The sequence below is a fragment of the Balaenoptera acutorostrata genome, chromosome 7, assembly GCF_949987535.1.
Source record: "Balaenoptera acutorostrata chromosome 7, mBalAcu1.1, whole genome shotgun sequence".
NCBI classification, from domain to species: Eukaryota; Metazoa; Chordata; class Mammalia; order Artiodactyla; family Balaenopteridae; genus Balaenoptera; species Balaenoptera acutorostrata.
Genome location: NC_080070.1, coordinates 76,695,239 through 76,709,364, shown reverse-complemented (window position 1 = coordinate 76,709,364; position 14,126 = coordinate 76,695,239). Strand labels below are relative to the sequence as shown.

Sequence of the window (14,126 nt, the reverse complement as noted above, 5' to 3'; positions counted from 1 at the left end):
AAGAATATTTCCTCTTTGAGGGTAATCTCCATGTTTTATTTGAACTTTTACCCCCAGTGTCTAGCGCTAGGCTTTCAATCAATATTTGCGGGCCTGAATTCGGTCAAGAGGACAATTGTGAGTGATTTGAAATGTTTCCCAAGTTCAAGCACTCAAACCAAATCTGTGCAAATCCAAAGTTGTACCAGCTCCAGGATTCCGGTTCATTGAAGATTTAAAGTTTTAAATTGAAGGGTTTTGTACCATGGGGAGTTAACCTGGAAATGACAAGCAGAAAGAAACAGGGAGGTTCATCACAATAGTCAGTTTGTAACTACAGACAAGCTTTTGGGAGAATACATACTTGGTAAAGAGTAGACACAAACTTTCAAACTTCAGTGAGTCATAGTTTACAAAGCAAGGCTCTTAGTGGGACAGGTTTGTATGTGAGGATGTCAATCCTCTTTGGCACCCCAAGTGCACATTAATATTCAGGAAAATAGAAGATTGTTTTGCTGTTCTTTATTATCAAAGTACTTCCGTTTCTTTTCAATCCATTCCTCTCTTCCCGCACACCCATCCTTCCTTCACTCCAGAAAAAGAGGGAGAAATACCTACTTCATTGCAACCAAATTCATTTTTAACCTTCTCTCTTCCTTTTTACCTTCTAATTTTGTTTGTCTCTCAAATAATTGTACCAATATTTCATTGCAGTTTAAATTCCCTTAACCTGTTTTAACACCAACTTTCTATGGCTGTGCAGTAAACCACGGGTGACACAGTCCTACCTTTCTCCCAATCTTGTTTCAAACTGTGAAATAAGTTTCTGAGATGGTTACTGCCGAGACCTAAGGCGTGCCTCTCTAAAAGCTCCAAGGAATGTGCAAAACATGAAAATACAAGAGTGTTTACTTAAGATGCTTTGTATCTCCTTGCTTCCATGCCATGTGATCTTGCAGTTGCTACGGTAACTAGGAATTTTCATTCCATAACTTGTATAAGGACTGAGGCTGCCCTTTTTATTACTGCTCTGCCCTCTCTAAAGTTACACATGCACTCATGTGCGCACACACACACACACACACACACACACAAGCATATTCGCAAGCACGCACGTGTAAATGCACATTTATATACACACAAAAGAGATTTGGAAAGAGTTCCTTGACTTGAAGCATTCCCATTTTCTAAGTGTATTACTTTACACTTTATTTACTTTCAATTTAAAATTTTTTCCCAGCTTTATTGAGGTATGATTGACAAAAGTCATATATATTTAAGGTGTACAATGTGATGTTTTGATATATGCATACATTGTAAAATGATTACTGCAATCAAGCTAATTAACATATCCATACCTCACGTGATTACGTTAGATTTTGTGTATGTGTGTGTGTGTGTTTGTGTGTGGTGAGAACACTTAAGATGTACTCTCTTAGCAAATTTCATGGATCCAATACTTTTTAAATTTGAAGAATATTTCCACTGGGTCTGTTCACAGTTAAGAGCTAGCTTTCTCAAGTTATTTCAATTTATAAATTAGATCTTTACTTAATCAGGAGGCATTTCCAAACACGACTATGTTTCCTATAAGAGGAATTTGGGAGGAGAAGCCAACGCCATAGGAACTAGTCAGGGGTGGCTATCAAGGGCTGCTGTAAAAATCCATACTGTCCTCTTTTTACTCAGATTTTAAAGGCTTCTGTAAAACTGCTGCTGTGAATTAGTCAAACCCCAGGTGACAAGTATGTCTGCAACTAGTATGTAGAAATTTTGTCCGAGTCATAATTTGCCATAGGTTTTCATCTCATCTTTAGGCTGCTTGAGGAAAGTGTCAATATTGATATTTTCCCTTCAGAATAACTTCGCAAGTGTGTCACACACATATACACATACACACACACACACAATGATATAAGAATTCTTGGGAGCTAGAAGGTATTTCTAAAATTTATATTTGTCGTTTCTGTAAAATTTCCTAGGAAGCAAGATTTCAGATTTTTTAGTTGTTTTAAATCTCAAGTAACATATGTATTGTATTTTCAGGGCCATCAAGATATACCAATATGTATAGCTGATTCACTTTGTTATAAAGCAGAAACTAACACACCATTGTAAAACAATTATACTCCAATAAAGATGTTTAAAAAAAAAAAAGATATACCAATAATGAGAAGTGGAAATAAGTGCTGTTCCCAGCACTAAGTTATCTCAGTTTTTTGCAAAGTGGCCGAATCTGTTGCGAACATATCGTGCAAACTGTCTGCATGAACGCTGTGGATTGATGGAATTCACAGGTTCAAAGTATTGCTAGACAAAGTTTTTTTCCAGTGACCTCAGTCATGTTAGGAAATGCTTAATGATCTAATTTAGAATTTGAAGGCATCCTCATTTCTTCTGAATTACCTTCTAATAAGCCTCTGTCAGATCATATATGCACAAGGCAGTGCCCTCAGTTGCCCTTTGACCTAGGCTTTTTGAATCCAAGGGGTAGGTCTTAGTGACTTCCCAGCCCAGCCGAGCCTTTGCATATTCCCGTGGGCCCACTAACCAGGGAGAGTGTATGTAACTCTGAGACTTAGCAGAGTGAAATAACCACCATATCTGGGACCGAGGGGCTGCAGAAGTGATGGAGTGCCGCAGCCTCACCCCGTGACCATGGCTGACATCACGCCTTGCTTGTTGCTGCAGGTGTTTTATCTTGTTTATACTTTAGACTTGCTGATGCTGAAGGATGTTGACTGCTCCCTTGCAGATAATCAGGAACCCCACCACAAAACGAGGGCCTTGTAAGGCATTAACTAACTCTTGAAATTTCTCCTTTCTACCCTAGCCTACTCTCTGGTCTGAGTCCCTTTGAACCTCTTCCTCCTTGCCTTTGCCGACCTCTCTGTCCTTGATCTTGGACCATCCCAATGTCTACAATCTGTCTGCTCACCCACCATTCACCAGGCCATTCATTCATTTAACAGACAGTGTTGTTCTGGATGGAGGGACGGCACAGAGAACAAGACAGACCAAGCCCCTGTTCCCATGCAGCAGATATCAGAGTGGAACTTGTCCTGCCATTTCACCTTTCTCTTCTCCCCTCTATCCCCACCCACAATCTTGTCATCAGCCAAGAGCTTCCATACTGGATCTAGAGGAATTTCTGGGAAAGATTTAATAAAATTTAAGATTTTATGATAAAAAAACAATAACACCTGTGTGATTTAATAACTCTCAAGGGTCACATGGGGAGTGTCGAGTATGAAGCAAGTGTAGGATCTGAACTGTAGTAAACTGATGTAAATATTAGGCCAGAAAGAGTGTTAAGAAAATAAAACGTGCAGGAATTAGATTAAGTCAATTAGGGGGATGCTAATATAACCTACCCTAAAGCTATTAGGTTTTTGAGTTGTTTTCCTGACAGCAAGATGATGGATTCCATGACCTATATAGTGGCATCTAACTTAGTGATAAGCTGACATAAGCTTCTCTGGAAACTGGAAGGTCAGGTTTGCTAGATCATGTACATTTGCATCCCCTCCTGCATTCTCACCTCTGCTCTATGCTGGTTGGCAGTGAGACCTAACCCCCATGGACCTAACCCGCCTGGATCTCTTGCTTTCCATCTCCAAATGGGACTTGGGCAATGGGAGGGGTCATAGGAGATTGGCGTGTAGAAGGAGACGGGATCAGGGTGTTTCTTCCTACCTTGTCCTGCTTTCTGCTGCAGTTATGGCAGTGACTGCACCCCTCTGGGACTGTAGCTTCTCCTTGCAAGCCTCTCACTTACTTCTCCAGCTCCCTCCCAATGGGATCCAGTACTCACTCTGACTTCCTCTTGCCCCCCCTTCAAGAGGGCAACTAACCCAGGGGTGGTTAGTATCTCCCTTTGCTGGTCCATGGTTATCTCACCATATTTTGGTTAATTTTATCAAACCTACCCTTGCTGAGTGTGCCTTTTTTCTACCAGTATCCAGAATAATCCATCAAGCTAATAGAGTATATCGAAATATACTTGTGATGGAAAAACAGTGCCTGTATTTCAAGATATTACATTCTATCCCCATCTCCTCTGCTCTCTTGTGCAATAGGTTTACTAGCTGAAGTCGGCTTCAGGATCAAATTCCTAGCCTTGCCCTAATTGTAGGGTTCTTAGAAAACTTCCTTTACATGATAATTATTAGAGGCAGTAAAATTTAATAAATACAGTTCTTTTCTAGCAGCCAGAACTTTCTATCCAGTCTCGTTTACTGATTTTCTGTGGGAGTTTAGTCACGTTCCATAACAACTTTGTGTTTGCTTTCACACTATGGAAGTCAGACTTGACCTAGATTTTGTAAGCTTGGGGATGATGAATTCTATTAGTCCTATTTAGGCTTTAGTTTGAGTTATTAATCACAATATGTGTAGGATTTTTAAAAAGAACTAATTGTCATTATTTAAATACTCTCTTTCTGCCAGAATCACCTATACAAAGGATGTGTTTGCCGGGCCAGAACTTTGTGATATGGTAAATCTAGACCACTACTCACCTTGACACATATCTGCTTACTTTGTCTTTCCCTTAGCTGCTCTCTTAATCAGGTCTATCTTGCCAGCAATATCCTTTTTTTTTTTTAGCAATATCCTTTTGACTTTTTTTTTTTTAAAGATCTGTTTCCTTTTTTTTTTTTTTTTTTTCCATGAGAAAAGAGAGTCATGAGATACACTGTCAGCAAATTCTGTGAAGGTTGTTCTCAGACAAAATTGTTTTTGGCCAGAGGAGATTTTTTTTTCAGATAAGTATTCCAGTTCTGCTGTACCCACATTTAACGGTACAAGAATAGATGCGGGCATTGGTGGTTTGGTTTGCTAAGCTGTGTGTGAATTTCCGTAGGACAAGATGAGGAAAGATCCCTAACCACTAAATCACGTGCCGCTTTCCTATTTAGGAGAGGCAGCACTTTGGGCTTCTGTGAGAAAAGTGGTGTCAAGAAAACTGAATTCTGTAGGATCTAAGGATGGGAAAAAGATGCCGAGGTCGTCTTGTCCAGCCTCACTCACTGAAGAACCATCTTCACTTGTCAGTAATGTTATTGACCAGCTCTGCTCCAGTTTGAGACAGAGCTCATTCTGCCTCTGCCAACAGTACTTCCTTAAATTGAGCCTCAATCTGCTTTCTTGATCTAGCCACCCATTAACGGAAGGTAACTTTTCTAGAGCATCACAAGTAATCCTCTGGCACCCTGTCCCACAAGGCAGGGTAGCTCAGAGAGTGAAAATTTCCTGCTATGGTTTCATTCTCCCGATGTTCTTCTTCTTAGACATTCCAACTACCTGAACAGTACCTCAGGGGGCGTGTTTCCCAGACCCTCTTGTAGCTCCTTGGTGCAGAGTCCCATGTATTTCGATCAGCAAAGTCCTGTGCCCAGAGGCTCATCACAGCCCCGTTTTGTTTTGTTGGAGGTAAAATTCGCATAGCATAAAATTAACTATTTTAAAGTGTACAATTCCATGCCTGCCCAGTGCTTGAGCCCATCAGGCCGAAGGCAGCTTATGCACTGGACGCCCTGCTAATCTTAGGCTGCATGTCTCTGGGTACCCAAGTTTTGTGGGCATCAGATCCCACTAATCCCTGCCATGTTTAACTCTGTTCCTGCCAGCACTTCATTTCCACTTTGCCAGGGGTATTGAGCTCCGCCCTGGCTGAGCTGGTTTAGCTGTGGTCCTGAGACCACGTTCGGTCCTTGACAACCCTCTTCTCCTCTTGGAACTCAGCATGACGTAGACACACCTGTTGCCTCATCTGCCAAGCAGATTAGCCTGCTTTGGCTGCCAGCACCAGGGTAAACCAAGTCCCCTTCCATACTTGTAGTCTCTAACGTGTATTAGTAACCACCTTCTGGGGACGTCTGTGGTTCTGGTTAAGGGCTCTGTTGTTGGGTCTGCCTGGGTTCAATCTCAGCTTTACCACACCCTCACACAAGATCTTGCTTGGCCAAGTTACTTTATCAAAATGGGAGTTTTAACAGTATTTACCTCATAGAATTGTTGTAATGATTAGATAAGATAATGGATGTTCAACTCTTAGCTTTGCTGATAAATGGTAAACCCTCAATAAATGTGACAGATCTATCTGCCTGGTCATGGCTTGATCCCTCCGTTGTTGCCTGTTCCTAGTGGGTCTGTTAGTTGCATATGGCAGTGCTGTCTCCTTAGTTCTTGAGCTGTGGTTACCTCTACCACTATGAGATAAAATTATGTTAGCTTTTTTTAATCGTCTAGTAGCTAATGATTGCATGATGCTTTACACGTCACAAAATACTTACCATGTGTCCTCTTAAATATTGGCCAAGTTTTGGGGCTGCCTTAGTGATTCTCACATTAACCACCCTCAGGCCAAGATCCTGAATTAGAGCAGGTCGTTTTGATCTCATAACCCCTTGTCTGTCTATATCATTGTCCAGTGTGACGAGCACGCAGCTCTTCTTTTCAGTTTACCCATATCTGTTTGAGTGTCCCAAACACTCAGGTTGATGATCAAGATGCAGAACAGCGTGGGCCATTGTTATCCACCACCCTAGTAGTTGGATTACCCTTCCTTAGGAAGAGCACCTCTCAGCAAACTGTCCCCTCTATTAGCACCGTCAGAGTTCACCACTTGAAATGTATCTTTTGAGAGTAAGCTGTTGTTCTCTAAACCTCTACTCAAAATTGCACATTTATCATTCCTCTTTTTGTTCGTTCATTGATTCATTTGGGTAAGGTTCTTCAAGTATCTATGGAGTGCCAAGACCTGGCTGTTTGTTGGCAATTCAAAGTTGAAGGAGATACGGTGCCTGCCCACACGTGAGCTTATGCTTTAGAAGGGACACAGAAAAGGTCATCAGTGTGTGCGTCTCGGAATGCTGAGTCCGAAGGATTCGTGTGGCGCTGTGGGGTTGCAGAGGAGGGCCAGCCACGTCAGACTGCAGGCGGAGGGAGCAGGTTTCCTGGAGGAGGTGATTCTTGAAGAGAACTTCGTAGGAGGAATGGAAGTTCGACCAAGGAGGTTGGGAAATGAAAGGAGTTATAATAAGCGATTGGCTCTAAATGCCATCTCAGTCCGTTCGGGCTGCTGTAACGAAACACCACAGACTGCGTGGCTTATAAACAGCAGAAACTTATTTCCTACAGTTCTGATGGCTGAGAAATCCAAGATCAAGGTGCCAGCAGAGTCAATATATGATGAGAGCCCACTTTCTCGTTCATAGATAGCTGTCATTTTGCTGTGTCCTCACGTGGCAGAAGAGGCAAGGGGTCTCTCTGGGGCCTCTTTTATAAGGGCACTAATCCCATTCATGAGGGCTCCAAAGGCCCCACCTCCAGACACCATCACTTTGGGGGTTAGGTTTCAACATAAGAATTTGGGGTGGGGGGAGACACCAACATTCAGTCCATAGCAAATGCCTTCCTACCACTAAGTTAGCATCTTCAGTTATGGTGTTCACAAACTTGAGGGAAAGCAGCTTTGCACCTTGTGCTACTTGTATGACTTCTTGAGTGCCATGGCATCAAGCTAGATGATTCTGTGCATTCTCCATCTGAAAGTTTCTCTGGTGCTGCCTGCTTCACACAGGTTTGATGATGGAACATTGGGTCACGTGAGGAGTGTTGAGGATACTGGTTGGAACCGAAGGGGGCAGGAGGGGGATTTTAGAGGGCACAAAATTCACATCTTGCCCAGTTCACACTTCAACCCACAGGCTGACCTGTTCATGCCCACATCCTTTTTTCCATGTGCCCTAGACTCAGGGACAGTACCATTTAGTGAATGCCTTCCCAACGTTGTGTTTGTTATGTGGTCTCTTATATGTCAGTTGCACGGGAGCTTGGTTTGATAGAATTCTGACAGATGGAGCAAGTATAATGCTCAAGTACAAAACACAGTTATCTCATGTGATGAGCATTATAATAGAACAGTGACTAAGTAGAGAGGGTAAAGGCAACCTCAGATGAGAGTGACCATTGAACCACATGAGATCGAATTCTGCCTTTTAAAGGTAATCCACTCGCTCACTCGCTCTCTTGCTTGCTCATGAACTTGCACGCTCAGTAAACCGTTATCAAGTTAATATCACGTGCCAGGCCCTGAACTGTGTGTTAGGAAGAGAAATAGAAGTCACAGCCCCTGCCCTCAAGATGTCATCATGTCGTGGAGAGCACAGAGGGAGCAGATAATCAGAGGTCAGTGTGATGGATGTCATGACAGGGTTCTTTGGGCATCTTATCTGGATAAGCAGTGTTACCGGCAGGATACTGTCAAAGAAGTTCCTTAGATGCAGTGATAAATACGAGTTTCATCGTATGGAACGATTTGTACCTTTTGGGGTTTGTAGACTCCAGTGAGACCTAGAACTCTGGACTCTACCTGGGAAAATGTGCCTACACATAAAAATTTTATATACTTTCAGAAGCTTCTCTGAGTCACTAAAGCCCATCCGTGAACCCCCAGCTAAGCCCTCTTGTAAGAGTTGATACTCACAGAGCATCAGGGACACAATGCCATGGAGAATACCAGTGGCTGCTTTATGTGAGTACTTGGGAGAGGAATATTTTCAATTATCAGAGATAATGGAAAATCAGGCAAGTAGTTGTGACAATTCCAGCAGGCCTGAGAAATCCCTTAGTAATGACTTTTTCTTGCTAGTGCTGGTGATAAGTGAAAATATAAATGCAGTCAGAAATTTGGTTCAGGACAGCGTAGACTTGCTGAACTGTCAACATCAGTTCTTCACCTTACATTTAAAAAAAATCAATATTTTTTTTACCCTATATGTATTTTCATCTTAAAAATAAATGTCTTCCATGTGAATAAATGAAAAAAGAAAAGTTGGATTTAGAAGTATAAAAGCTGATCTTGGTCAAGGAAGTTAATCTAAAGTAAGTCAAAGGTACAGGTTCTATCATTCATTCAGAATTTGCAGGCAGGGGATCAGTGTAGCCATAAAAAGAAAAGAAATCAGAGCTAGTCACCAAAGAATGGAACAAAGATGAGGAGCAGAGAAAACCTGAAAACCCTCCTCTGTTTTCATATTTTTCATGGCCTCTGTTCAAAAGGTCCTGTGAGTCTGTGATCAAACAGCTTTCCCTCCCCCACTCCCCACTCCCCCTGCTTTCAGCTGAGCACACCTGTTTATTTTTACACTTCCTCTCCTTCCCCATCTCCCAGCTCATCCCAGACTGCATCCCATAGGCAAAGCTGTGAAGAATCCATCTGGCCTGGTCCTTAGAGTTTCTTGTTCTTCCTACCATCCCTTCAAGAGAGTAGGGGAAAGACCTGGTTTGTGCAGATCTAGGCGCTAAAGTGTGTGTCAGGGAGCGGGGAGAATTCTCACTGAGCCTGTACCAACCAGAGCTGAGAACCACCAGCCAAGGCGTGGGGGCGGGGCGGGGGGTGGGAAACATGGTGCCTTCTGGGAACACACCCCACTCCCCACTGCACCTTCCTCTTCAGTGTTGGCACCTACAGAAGTCCCTTCTCCTAAGGTCTGTGCCCCTTGCACTGGCATTCTTTTTTTTTTTTTTTTAATTTTAATTTTTTGGCTGCGCTGCGCGGGATCCTAGTTCCCCGACCAGGGATCGAACCCGCGCCCCCTGCCTTGGCAGCACAGATCCCTAACCACTGGACCGCCAGGGAAGTCCTGGGGCATTCGTTCCTCACCCATCCTCTGATCACTTTCAGGAACATCCCTGGGTATGACTCTCTCATCCCCCTGACAAGGAAATGCATTTTATCTTTGACTCCAATAACCATCCTCTCCACACGGCACCATGCCAGCGGCAGGGCAGCGTCTTATGACCCTTGTCCATGGTCACCGTCCTCTAGCCGGAGACCACCAGGAACACGCCTGTAGTTGAGTAAGTTGGGTTTATTGCTTTGGTGTAGTGGTGGAGCCCTCGCACCTTGGGGAGCCTCGCAGCAGCTCAGTGCAAGAAGGTGTTAGAAGAAAGGACATACCGGGCTTGGGTTTGTGTTTGGTGACTTTGGGGAGGATTTCAAGTAGCAGGGCTTTGCTCTAGATCAGGAAACTGGGCAACTCTGTGACGATATCGTAAATCTTATCTATAGGGAGGGCAGCAAAGCCAAAGCTGTCACTGGGAAAGAAGCAGCAGTCACTACTCACTCGCTGGGCTTTCTGGTATTTTCTGCCGTGATCAATGTTTATGCTTTGTCTGTGTTCAGATACGACTTCCTTCCGAGTGGCCGTGTTTTTGTGTTGTCCCACCACCGTCACAGAGTGGCCTTATCTGATGTTGATTTTTCGCAGAATCAGTGACATTTAACAGGAGAACACGAGGCCCAGCCTGAGTGCCAGGCCGGCTCCCAGGTGTCAGGGGCGGCTTCTCCCTTGCTCCGTCTTCACTGCTCTGAACTGCCCCACTTCAGCGATCAGCCTCCTTGATCAAAGCCTCCACGGGCTTCCTCCTCGACCTCCTGCCTGCTCCCTTCACCCCTGTGAAGGCTTGTCCTCAGCCCCTCCGTGTTGCCCGCTTATCAGCTCCTGTCTTGGCGCACTCCTTTCCCTAACCAGACAGACGCCCTGTGGAGAAGGGCTGTTTGCATGTGTGCTGATGGCACCTCGGAACATCTCTCCTCCCTCCCTCCTGGTGTCTCCTATGCTGATCTCTTCCCCTGGTGGGTGGAGGGGGCGTCATTCACTGCTCCCCTCTCAGGTTTCTCTTCTTTTAATTAAAAAAAAATTTTTTTTAATTTATGTTTTTTTTTGTTTTTTTTTAAATTTAATTTTATTTATTTATTTTTGGCTGTGTTGGGTCCTCGTTTCTGTGCGAGGGCTTTCTCTAGTTGCGGCAAGCGGGGGCCACTCTTCATCGCGGTGCGCGGGCCTCTCACTATCGCGGCCTCTCTTGTTGCGGAGCACAGGCTCCAGACGCGCAGGCTCAGTAGTTGTGGCTCACGGGCCTAGTTGCTCCGCGGCATGTGGGATCTTCCCAGACCAGGGCTCGAACCCGTGTCCCCTGCATTGGCAGGCAGACTCTCAACCACTGCGCCACCAGGGAAGCCCTAAATTTATGTTTTTAATTTAAAAATTAAAAAAAATTTTTTTTGGCCACACTGCACAGCATGTGGGGATCCCAGTTCCCCGACCAGGGATCTAATCCGCGGGCCACACCGCACCACCCTCCCAAGGCCTAAAACCATAAACTTATGTTTTTCTACCCTCAGCAGCACAAAGCTGCCTGGCAATTCCTCTTTTCATAACTTGTTTATTCCCTGTTGCAACCCCTAAAGCCATTTTTCCAACAGTTTTCTCTTCAGGCCGCCAAGGAACCTCCCCTTCCAGAAGATGGTCTGAATCCCCACTCTACGGAGATGATAGGAACCATCTCATTTTGTCTACCTCAGCTACCTTATTCTCCGTGCTCTAATTTTTTTCTAAATCTCCACCCATTTTCTTTCCCATGATCCTCTCTGGAAGGAGGAAGTCTCGGTCCTGTTGTAGCCTAAACCCTCCATGCACGTTCCTGATCTCTCGCGCCTTCTCCATAGCCCCTCACCTTGCCGACTTCCCCAGCCAGGCAGCCTCTTCAGCCTGACTCCTTCCCTTCATGGTGAAATTCCAAGGAGGCGGTCTTGCCTCTTTGTGCATGTCCTTCACATCCGCTCACACCTCAACACTCGCCTTCCCATCGTGGTCTCCTCATCACTTCCTCGTAGACTCTTCATCTTCGTGAATTTGACAACGTCAGACAGCCTTTGTCCTTGACTCTCCTGAGTCAGTGCCCTCCACCTTCTCCTGGCTCGTCTTGGTTTCACTGCTTAGTCTTCTCTTTGGTAGGTTTCCTCATGACTCTGATCCCCTCCCTCTTCCTCCTACTTTCTATGTTTTCTCTTCCTAGTTCCCTTTCTGTCCTGCTTCCCTTCAACAATCTCACCCACTCCCAAACTTGAGTAGTTCACACATTTATCTCTGTCCTTGGCCTTTGTCCAGAGCCCTAGTTCTTTATTTCTAACTGCTTGCTAAACATCTACAGCATGATGTATTATCAGTACTGAAACATCAGTTGTCTGAAAGCAGGTTCATCAGTCTCAGCAGAACCAGTTTTTTTGTCCCATTTAATGGCATTTCCGTTCTCTTTCACCCACAGATCTGGGATTTGATCTGTCATCTTTGGCAGTCAAATCGCATGGGTTCTACCTTTGCTTTCTCTCTTGCATGTGGCCTCATCTTGGGGGAGCTCACAGACTTATGCTGTTATGGCGCTATCACCTTGTCATTTAAGGGCAGGGCATCGGTCTTACTCACCGCTGCTTGCCCCTTAGTGTCTGCCACAGTGCCTTACCCAAAGCAGACCCTCACTGTTTGTTGAGTGGTTGTCTATAAATTAAGCATTTTAATGCTTTACTTGCATTTCATGAACTATTTGTCATTGAACATATTTCTTGTCATTAGTTCTTTAAATACTTTTATTCTTAACCAAGCAAGCACCAGAATAAAGTTTCATACCCAGAACTTCAACTCTGGTACTTATGCTGTTTTTCAGGAAGAGCAGTTAGGTAAGGGTACATGGGTTGGTCAGGAGGCATTGATTTCTCCTTCCTTCTTGAGAGCCAGGTATAATACATACGGTTATTATGTTTTCACGGCAATTTTAGATAACTTCCATCTCCTTTTATACATTAATTTCTCTGCTTTTTTGCTTCTTTATTTTTTAAGAGCTTTTCAAAATGGAAACTATCACTGTGACATAAGATGCTATTGATAGTACATCAATATGGTTCAGCTATTCCCCTGCCCAGCGGAGTGTAGCTGCTCTGTGCACAGCCCTGTAATACATATTAGTTACACAGACATTAGAGAAGCCCTTCCCATCCATATGTATGTGCATGGCCCGCGGAAGTTAATAATGCCGTATATCACATGCACGTAGAATGTAAAATGTGCTTCAGAATGACAGCAGGCTCATATAACATGAGTATTGGCTTACGACGAGAGGAAAGCTAGGGAAAGATTTTTGTCCTTTCACACCTACTCTTTACTGAATTATTTGTTTCTGTGTCTCAGTATCCCAGACTCACATTCTGCCCTTTTCTTTTTTTTGTCAATATTATGCTCCTCTCGCCAGCCACCTTGTTTCACTTCAGCCACATGGATAACAAAAGAACCCCTTTGGAGAAATGAAAGAGAGCAATTATACATTGGTATTCATGTTACAGGAGTCACACTGCCATCCTCAGGGAGTTTAACAATGAATATCCAGCATTAATTGCCACAGTAACTGCATGTCTGACCTTGCTGAAGTGTAATACATCAGTTTTACACAGTAAAAGTATTTGCCACTAAGAGATTTAAAAAGAATGATCGTAAAATTATATTGCTGTTTAGAATGACTAGTGTTTTTTGTTTTTAAGAAGATCTTGGAAGACTCAAATGACTAGGTCACTACATTTTCTTAGGAATCAGCACACCAGGAGTTGAAATCATCATTTTCCCACTGATTTGGTTGGCAATTATGACAAGAATAGTGCCTTCCTATTCTTATGGGAGGTGAATAAATACATCGGCGTCTCTGATAAATCTATGGAACTGATAATAAGGCACGAGGACATAGTACTTTTTATCCATCGGGGGCGGGAAAATGTTCTTTTTGTGTGTTTGTACCTAATTTAGGTAGGGTTTTCTGCCAGGAGCAGAAACACAGAAGCATGCTAGGAACCCTAGGACGTGTTTCCCTTTTTAAAGAGGCAACATCATTTTTAAGGTGAAGCCTCTTTGCTATCAACTTTTCTTGCTTCAATCTTTTGCTCAGATCCTCAGAAATACAGAAGGTAAATTTTTTTACATGTGTTTCTCCCTACCCCCTCCGCCCCTACCTTCCTCTGGTTGGGTGCCGCCCATCAGGAGAATTTCACACTCCACACTCTGGAAGTGTTCGTCACTAGGGTCGGCTCCACACTGCTGGGTCAGCAGTGAGCCCGACTCGGACAGAGCCGCGTCAGCGGGCCATGTTGGGCTCTGGGCTGTGGAAGCTGTGTGTGCAGAAATGAATGATTGTTCAGCCTTCTCTCCGTGTTAAAAAGGACCGCGGTGAAGAAAGTCAGTGCATTCACCCGTGACATCCGAATTTCAGCCTAAATGAGATTCTAACTAGAGATCCGTTTTTGCTTGTATTCTGGT

General features: G+C 43.9%; 1 protein-coding gene across 2 annotated transcripts in view; it reads left to right on the top strand.

Moving 5' to 3' along the window:
• Window positions 1-14,126, top strand: part of RAPGEF5 (Rap guanine nucleotide exchange factor 5) — a 179,668-nt gene that overhangs the window by 93,788 nt on the left and 71,754 nt on the right. The gene's annotated exons all lie outside the window — the stretch shown is intronic.